This window comes from Tupaia chinensis, unplaced genomic scaffold (genome assembly GCF_000334495.1).
Source record: "Tupaia chinensis unplaced genomic scaffold, TupChi_1.0 Scaffold143976_1, whole genome shotgun sequence".
NCBI lineage: Eukaryota > Metazoa > Chordata > Mammalia > Scandentia > Tupaiidae > Tupaia > Tupaia belangeri.
In genome coordinates, this window is record NW_006203827.1 from 60,125 (window position 1) to 70,104 (window position 9,980).

General features: G+C 38.9%; 1 protein-coding gene and 1 pseudogene across 1 annotated transcript in view; both read right to left on the reverse strand.

Annotated features, from left to right (window-relative positions):
• The window catches only part of LOC102471255 (signal transducer CD24-like), a 47,781-nt gene that overhangs the window by 25,189 nt on the left and 12,612 nt on the right, over positions 1-9,980 (reverse strand). The window lies entirely within an intron of this gene.
• Positions 5,747-5,894, reverse strand: LOC114005546 (uncharacterized; annotated as a pseudogene).

The following is a 9,980-nucleotide window of genomic DNA, read 5'->3' on the forward strand; positions in this document are numbered from 1 at the left end:
CATTCTGTTGTGATCACTGGTGCAGCAGATTCAGTAGATATTGGGGAATATTTTAATCCTCTTAGTATTTGGATGTTTAGCTACAGTGCTCTTAGATCCATCTAAAAACACATTAAATGGATATTGGAGGGTGTAGAGACAAGAAAAAGGAAAATGAAAAAGAGAGAGATAAAGAGAAACAAAAAGAAAAATAGACCAAAAAAATGAAAAAAATTGTAATTACTGTTCTTTTTTTTTTTTTTTTGGAGAGGTTTTTCACTATAGGGCACGTGCGCTCGCCAGACAGAGAGAGAGAGACAGAGAGACAGAAAGCGAGAAATCACCCCCCAGGGGGGATGGTCACTCCGCAATCCCTTCTCCTCCATTCTCCTCTCGGGATCTTGGGCACACGTGCACACACCCCCGGCATGAGTTTTAAGCCACCGGGTCCAGGACGCAAACCGTGGTTGACTACGTGGGAGTGCAGCGACATAGCCATTACACTAACTGCTGGTTCCCATTACTGTTCTTTTTTTTTTAAAAAAAATCACAAAATAGAAAACCAAATATCTAGTTCACTGGAGCCATGTGGAACCTTCTTCTCGATGGTTGTATTCTTGATAAGGATTTGGGCTACACAAGTATGTACATTTGCCAAAACTCAGAAAATAGTTTTTAAGATTTTTGTATTTCATTATATATAGGTTTTACTTCAAAAGAAAAACTGAACTCTAGTTAATGATATACATACAGAAATACTGGGGAAGGGATGCATATCAATGTCTTTGATTTACTTTAAAATGCAACAAAAATAAGAATGATTGATGAATCAATGGGGAGTTGAATAGATGGACAGATAAAGCAAATATAGGAAAATGTTAATGGTAGAATCTAGTGGTAGGTATATGAATTCACTGTAGAATATTTAAAATTTGTTGTGGGGCAGGGAGTCAAGAAATAGGAGATAAGAACATTTGGGGACAGTGACATGGGAGATACCTCTGAGAGGCATCAGCTTAAATCTCATTATGAAACATGGCCCAGGAACCACTCAGAACATTTAACAGGGACTTGATAATGAGGGGCCAAGATGGCATGCTCAGGAGTGTGGGGTTTATTCATAGATAATAAGGAATCATTTCAGATTTTTAAGTCCTCAAATGACATATTAGGAGATAGTGAGTTATAGAAGAGTATTCATGATAAAGAGCTAAGAGATATAGGTTCTGGTTCCATTCATAGAATGACCATTGGGAATATAAAATCTTTAGGTCTTACAAAGTTTCAGCGAGATACATTTCTCTTCCTTTGTCCCTTCCACCATCCAAAACAAATTCCTGACAAAATTGAGCTTAATCAAGCACAGAAGGATTCTATAAATATACACTGAAGGAGAAAAATAAACTGCCTCTTCTTTGTCCTTCCCCTCTACTCTGCTCCCTTGCCCCAGCCTCTTACACCCTCGTCCCTGCTCCATTTGAATGATTTTTCCTGCGCTTTAACTAGCTTTCTTCAACTGCAGGCTCAGCAAGTTTGACTTGAAACTTGGTCTCTAGGCCAGAGCATACTAGTCACTCTCCAACTCAGCTGCTGATACCTGATTCTGGCCCTAAGGCCTACTGTTATTTCATCCTTCTATGTCTTGCCTTCTAGAAACTTCTTGTGCAAGGGCCTTGGAGTCCCTAAGGACCTAGGTCTGTAGCGATCTGGGGGTCAAAGAGGTGGACCATGTAATATCTGAGGATGCAAGCATACAAAGTCCACTCTCAGCCTTCTCTCTACTACCTTCAGACTCACCCCACCACATTACAGGACTCCCTCACCTCTTCAGCAGTCTCTACTGCTGACCTGGTACAAGGGGAGTTATCTTACTAGATGAATATGACTGACTTTTAAATTTAGACTGAATAAATTTTTAAAGAATTATTTAATTTAATTTCATTTATTATTATTACTATTTATTTTTAATTTGACCAGAGAGAGACACAAAGAGGGAAAGTGAGAAAGCAAGTCACCAGGTCTGGGACTTGAACTGTGGTTGGCCATGTGGGACTCCAGTGCCTTAACCATCATGCCACCTGCTGGCCCCTAGATTGAATCTTTAAAGGGCCAAATAGGAGGGAGGATAGAAAAAGGGGCATTATAAAGCCAGAGCACTTCAAAAATTGAAAAAAACCAAAAACCTATCAAATGTAATATTCTGAAGCCTTTACTGCAAGAAATCACACCAGGTGGCAAGGAACTCCCATGTCTTATTATATCTCTGACATTTTACTTTCCTCATGAAGTTTATTGCTGGTTGTTCTCCTGACCCAAGGAAAATTATTACAGTCTGACCCAAGCATGGGCACAAATTTTATGACTCATAGAAGAGATGAAACTAAGTAAAAAAAAGGAGATAACAAAAGGAAAATGAACACCAATAGCACTGCAGAGGTAGATCATTTGGTTTCAAAGATATGGCCTGTTCTTTGGGGATAGCAAGTTCTAGTATATAATAGTTGTTCAATAAGTATTTGTTAAATAAATGATTATTTACCCATAGTTGAAGTCAGACACTGTTCTTGCCTTGAAGAGCTTAAGTTCTAGTGGGGAGACATGTTAAGTGGGTAATTTTAATATAATTTCATAAGTGTTGTGATAAGACAAGTGCAGTGGTTGAGGGCTAGATGGTGTATCAGTGGTAAGGCTGTGCAAAGCTAACTCATATAGGAAGGTATCCAGAGACTTCTCTGAGTATGCCAGGTATGTGTGTGCCCATTATTTCTGGCTGGCTGAAGCTGGGCCTGAATCATGATGTCAAGACGTTGATGGGGGTCAGCCCCATAGCAGAATGGTTAAGTGCTATTTACAGGAATCTGTGTTCCATATGACCCACTGGATTTCAAATCCCAGCCCTGGCAACAACATACTGGGTGCACATGCATGTCCAGAATCGTGATCAGATGGAGAATTAGAGGGAGTAGTTGTGACCAGTCTCTGTTCGGTGAATGCTATCTCTCTCTCACACACAAACACACACACACACACACACACACACACACACACACACAGATATATTCTATTGTGAATAAAGGAGGGAAATGACACTTTTGAGGGTGTTATTTCTTGATGTCTCTCTCTGTTACTCATGGAAGAAGTAAAGAAATAAACTTTTAAAAAGAGAGAGAAATGCAGTAGTTAAAATTATAGACTCTGGAGCCAAATTTCCATAATGTGAATCATAGATCCCTGGGCGTGTTAATTAATCTCTGTCTGTTAATTTACTTTTGTAAAATGATGCCCCTACCGAACCAGACTGTGGTGTGGTGGTTAAGACATCTGGATCCCATATGGCCAACTGAGTGGCTTGAGTCCCAGATCCAGTGGCTTAAGTAACACACTGGGAGTGTGTGCATCTGTACCAAAATTTCCAAGAGGAGAATGGAGGAGAAGGGATTATGGTGTGGCCATCTCCACTGGGAGGTGCTTTTTTTACTCCTCAACTTCCATCTATCTCCCTCCAACAATGGCATATGCCCTATAGCAAAAAAAGGTTATTTATTTTACTTATTCTTTTTTTAAAGGTTTTGGCCATGGGTACATGCACTTGCTGAAGAGGAGAGAGACAGACAGAGACAGTGAGAGGGGAAATGAGAAATCCCCTGGGCCGCAATCCCTTCTCCTCCATTCCTCTCTTGGGATTCTGGACATGCACGCACATATACCCAGTGTAATTTTCAGACTACCAAGTCCAAGACTCAAACCACAGTCAGCCATGTGAGAGTTCAGCACCTAACCTCTATGCCACCTGCTGGCCCTGCAAAAAAAATTGAAAGAAAGAAAAAATAATAATGTCCTTATCTTGTGTACACATGTCATATCACCTTCTACAATGATTTGAGGTAATTAGAAAGAAAAGCTTAGATGACTTAGTAAGTCACCTTTAGTAAGTTCCTTTCCTCTTTAAAGCTTCAGATTTCCCATCTGTAAAATGAGGAGATTGGATCTCATAGAAAATTCCTTCCATATCTGACACTCTGTTCTAGGTTTGGGAATTGAACTAATGCCAAACAACATACCAGGTTGCTTTTAATTATTTTTTTCCTCTTTCATTGAAGGCAATGAAACATTTATTGCACATCTATTATACGCTAGGTGCTATGCAAGCTGCTTTCCATACTTTACAAAGGACTCCAAAATTTGTGGAAAAGTGGAATTAAAGTGTGAGTTTATTTTAACACACACACACACAAAATTGAAACCCATGCATAAGTTTTTTTATAATTCACATTAACTATGAACTTTTTGAAGACCCTCACAAATTTCTAATTTTTACAACGAACCTGAAAGATGGGCTTTATTCATATTGTTTATGAATGAAGAAGCTGAGGTTTTATTAAATCAAGTAGCTAAATTGATCTAACTGGACACCTTCTTTGTATGACATTCTTTTATTTACTTTTTGTTTGGTTAAGTAGGTATTTTTAATTTTTTGTTTGCTTTTATGCATTTTTTAAATTTCAAGAAAAGCAATTACAACTTTAATAAATCAAAATTTTTAAAAAATGTTAAGAAACATTTTCTTAAGACTAAAAGCCAGGAAAAAGGTTAGGATTCTATTCAAACAGTAGGTAGATACTGGGACCAGCAGTTGGCATAATGGCTATGTCGCTGGACTCCCATGTGGTCGACCGTGGTTCGAGTCCCAGACCTGGTGGCTTAAAACTCACGTCAGGTGCGTGTGTGCGTGAGTGCCCAAGATTCTGAGAGAAGAATGGAGGAGAAGGGATTGCAGCATGGACAACCCCTCTGGGGGGGGGATTTTCATAAACTAATTTATATACAAAAAAAAGTTAGTTTAGTTTAAATTTGGTCTGTTGTTTGCACAAAGCCCCATAAGAACACTAATTGATTTGGTTGGTTTTGCTGAAACCTTTTATAAGAAAATTCAGATTAGTCTCCCAAGGCTACTGAGCCAAGTCAGGAATTCACCATCTGACTGTACCTTTAAGTACCTGTACTTGACAGTTTTTTTGGGCCTGTCAGGAAGTGATATTCATTACTTACCTGCCAGGCAGAACTGTTTATGGTAGCCATGCAATCCTTCCAGGAGTTTCTGTTGGTTTTCTTGAGATCTACCTTAGTTCCTTAGCTTTCTGGTCATATCTCCAGATATGACATTCTAGTCAAAGCCCTGGCAATAACCAGAATTTTCAATTTCTGATGCAAGACAACATATTATTGAACTTATGCAAATAAGTTCTGCCACAAAATAAGAATGCTTACAAATATTTTCCACTTCCAGAGGGAGAAAATTTTGTTTCGATTTTTAAAAATTAACAAATTGCTGAACCTATCAATAGCTCAAAAGAAAACAAAAATCCTTAAATTTAGAAGAAAAGGCATAGAAGAAAATCAGTAATGTTTTAGTCAAAAGTCATAAAATTCTATTTCACCAGTTCAGTCTCATAAAATTAATCTCTCTTCTGTTGAATTTGCATTGTTAATATGGTCTGATCTTTCAGTTTAAATCTTGGAAGTTAGCATTCAACACTATTATTGATATTTCTGGACTTGTTCCTACCATTAACTTGACCATTTTCTTGTTTTGTTTTTTGTTTTGTTTTGTTTGTTTATTTGTTTTTGTTGTTGTTCTTATTTCTGTCTGTCTTTAGTTTTTCTGGTATAGCACTCCCTTCAGAACTTCTTGAAGGGCTGTTCTGGTGTTGATAAATTCTTTCAGGTTTTGTTTATCTGAGAATGTTTTTATCCTTTCTTCCCAAATGAAGGATAATCTTGCCAGGTATAATATTCTTGATTGAAATTGTTTTTCATTTAACACTTTGACTGTATTTTCCCATTCTTTCCTTGCTTGCATTGTTTCCGATAAACAGATACTACACTTGATCTTAGCCAAAAGGCCAAGAAGCGATGCATTGTTTCTGATGAGAAGTCCGTCGTTAGACTGATGGGATAACCTTTGTAAGTAACTTGACGTTTCTTTCTTGCCAATTTTATATATTGTCTTTGTCATTTTGGCCAATCTGGCTATGATGCACCTTGGAGAAGATCTTCTTGGGTTGATTCTATTGGGGGTCCTTTGTATTTCTTGGGTCTGGATATTTGAATGCTTCTCTAGGTTTGGAACGTTTCCTTCCAGCATTTCATGAATACATCATCAATGCCCGTATTAGTTTCTTCCTCTTCTGGAATACCAATTATCTGGATGTTTGGGCATTTAATATTATCTAGTATTTTTCATATATTATTCTCATTTTGGGGGGTTATTTTCTCAGTCTTTTTTTATTATTATTTTCTAGGTCAGAGGTTTTGACTTCTACATCTGATATTCGACCTTCTACATAGTCTAATCTGCTTTTAATACTTTGAAGGGAGGTTTTGATTTCCTGTATTACAACCTTCATCTCTAACAGCTCTATTAAGGCATTCTTTTAAATGTTAAAAATATAAAAACAAATAATGCTGATCCTGTGCTCAAGGTCAATTTATGAAAAGAGTTAAACATGGGACCAGCAAGTGGCGTGGTGGTTAAAGTGCTCAACACTCCCACATGGCCAACCACAGTTTGAGTCCCAGACCTGGTGGCTTGCTTTCTCACTTTCCCTCCCTCTCTTTCTCACTTTCTGTGTCTCTCTGTGGTCAAATTAAAATAAATTAATGGATAAATAAAATTAAATAAATAATTCTTTGAAGAAAACTATAAAAAAATTTTAAAAAAGAGCTAAACATGCATCAAGGGCAAGACCCATCCTATAGTGCATTGTAACCATATACCCAAGACTCTTCTGTCTCAACCCTAGAAGTGGGTTCTTTTTTAAGGATGAGGACATTTTAATCAAAGTCTAGCACAATATTAGCACATTAGTAGACTTTAAATAAATATCTCTTGAATGAATGAAAAAATAAATGAATTAATAAAAGGAAAAAACCCCTTATTCCATTTATCCCTTGGGTATTATTTTCTTTTTTGGAGAGGTTTTTGCTATAGGACACGTGCACTCGCCAGACAGACAGAGACAGAGAGACAGAAAGCAAGAAATCACCCCCCGGGGGGATGGCCACACCGCAATCCCTTCTCCTCCGTTCTACTCTTGGGATCTTGGGCACGCACGCACACGCGCCCGGTGTGAGTTTTCAGCCACCGGGTTCGGGACGCGAACCATGGTCGACTACATGGGAGTCCAGTGACATAGCCATTACACTAACTGCTGGTCCCCTCCTTGGGTATTATTAAGAGACCAATCCATTTCACTCTTTTTCTTACTTTGTACTTTGCTATTGTATACTATTCTTCAGGGGTTAAGTATTCACTATCTCCTTCTTTTCAATAACGCTTCTACTGCTTCTATCATCTTTACCCCTCTATGTTTTCTCTAATGATAGACTAACTATTGAGCAGACTGTTTCCTTAGCATTCAGGAAGCAGGCTCCATACACTTGGCCAATTGATTTGTTTTTAATACACCTGTTATTATCAATAGTCTTCTGGCTCAAACAGAAATTAAGCTATGTCCAATATCATTTCCCTTCTATGCTTCCACTTGGGCCATCAGAAGGTGTCAACCTTTGAATTCATTTCCCAGTACTCTTACCATTAGTACTTTTTCTGATATGGACAATGAAACCAAATGCTTCTTTGCTTTTAATGTCTTTTGCCACTCTAGAGTACCCTGGGCCATTTTCACAATCTCATTTGGCTCTTTGATCCAAAATAATACTGTCGCATGAGAACTCTTAAGTTATCATCACAAAGATGAATAAGAAAAAAATTAGTGAAGAAGGGGAAGATTATGCACTCACTTCCTTGAGAATGCTTTCAATATGTCGTCCATTTTCAAGTAGTCAGGATGATTTAGGCACAGGGCGGGGGGAAGAAGCAAATGAACTGTTAAATCTCATTCTAGCCAGAAAATTCTGTTGAAGAATAGGAGAGACCCAAAGCAAGGGAGTACCACTGACCTAAATTAAAGGAATTCGGGGTTAGAGATTATTCAGACCAGGGAATCTGAAGCACTAATCTGCATATACATGAAAGTCTATAACACTTCCTTTTCCTTTCTTCCTTTCTTCCTTTCTTCCTTTCTCTTTCTTTCTTTCTTTCTTTCTTTCTTTCTTTCTTTCTTTCTTTCTTTCTTTCTTTCTTTTTCTTTCTTTCTTCTTTCTTTCTTTTCTTTCTTTCTTCTTTTTTTTTTAGAGGTTTTTGCCTTAGGGCACATGCACTTGGTGGTGGTTCGGTGGTGGTGGTGGTGGTGGTAGTGATGGTGGAGACAGACAGTGAGAGGGGAAGTGAGAAATCATCCCCCAGGGGAATGGCCACACTGCAATCCCTTCTCCTCCATTCTCCTCCTGGGATCTTGGACACACATATACATGTGCATGAGTTTTAAGCCACCAGGTCTGGGACTCAAACAATGTTTCGTCATATGGGAGTCCAGTGATGTAAGCCCTATGTCATCTGTTGCCCAGTCTGTAACATTTTCATCAGTCTGCTGACACCGGAAAAATACTGTTGCCAACTGACATCTCAAGTGTGATAGTGATGTTATAGTATTCAAATACTATAATACTATAATAAAGTAATCAACATTAAAAGTGGCATTCTGGGTCAGCTTCATAGCCTAGTGGTTAAGGGAGCTGGATCCCACATGGCAGACCACTGTTCTAATCCTGGCTCCAGAGGCTTAAAAAGCATGCCAAGCGTGTGTGTGTGTGTGTGTGTGTGTGTGTGTGTGTGTAACCCAAATCCTGACAGCCTGGAAAAGTGGAGGAGAAGGGATTACAGTATGGCCATGCCCCATCAGGGAGTGCTTTATCCCTCTTTCTCTATATTTCTCTCTCTCTGGCAAGCACACACACCCTCTGGCAATTAAAAAAAAAACTTGGCATATTCATGTTGGTCTTCAAAGTTTTGGAAAAATTTTTACAGAAATTTTACTAGTCTCTGAGATCCAGATTTTAGGGAACCATTGTTTGGGTCTCGTAGTGTCCAAGCCTGGCAGTGCGCCAAGAATACTACAGATTCTACTAAAGCCATGCATTCCTGTGTCTTACTCCCAGATATTCTGAGTTAGCAAGTGTGAAATGGGACTTAGGAGTCAATATTTTAAAAAACCCTCCAGGTTGGGGCTGGCAAGCGGCATGGTGGTTAAGGGCGCTGGACTCCCACATGGCTGACCAAGGTTCAAGTCTCGGACCTGGTGGCTTGCTTTCTCACTTCCTCTCTCTCTCTCTGTCTCTCTCTGATCAAACTGGAAAATAACAATGATAATAAGAATAAATAAAGTTAAATAAAATAATTCTTAAAAAAAAAAGCATTTTGGATGTACAATCAGGTTAGTGTACCACTGCTCTGCCTCACCCTCTAATATGAATAATCAAGGGTATAAATAATCAGATGAGGGCCAGCCAGTGGCATGGTGGTTGGGGCAGCTGGATCCCACATGGCTAACTGAATGGCTTAACTCCTAGACCCAAGGGCTTGGAAAACATGCCTGGGGGGCTCAGCAGGTGACATGGTGGTTAAGGAATTGGACTCCCACATGGCAGACCATGGTTCAAGTCTCAGACCTGGTAGCTTGAAACTCACACCAGACATGTGTGCATGTATGCCCAGAATCCTGAGAGGAGAATGACAGAGAAGGGATTGTGGCATGGCCATACCCCCTAGGAGTTAATTTCTCATTTTCCCTCTGTCTCTCTCCATCTCTTTTTCTCTCTCTCTCCAGGAAGTGCACATGCTCTATAGCAAAACAAACAAATAAATAATACAAAACAAAAATGAAAACAAAAAAATCAGAATGATCCCACTGTTGGCCCAGTTTTATTAGGGACAGAAGGAAACCACATTCTCCACATTCTTTCACTTGCAGCATAAACTGAGACCTCTTCTGGGGTTTTCCTTTTTTCTTCCTTCCTTCCTTCCCTTTCTTTCTTTCTTTCTTTCTTTCTTTCTTTCTTTCTTTCTTTCTTTCTTTCTTTCTTTCTCTTCCTCCCTTTCT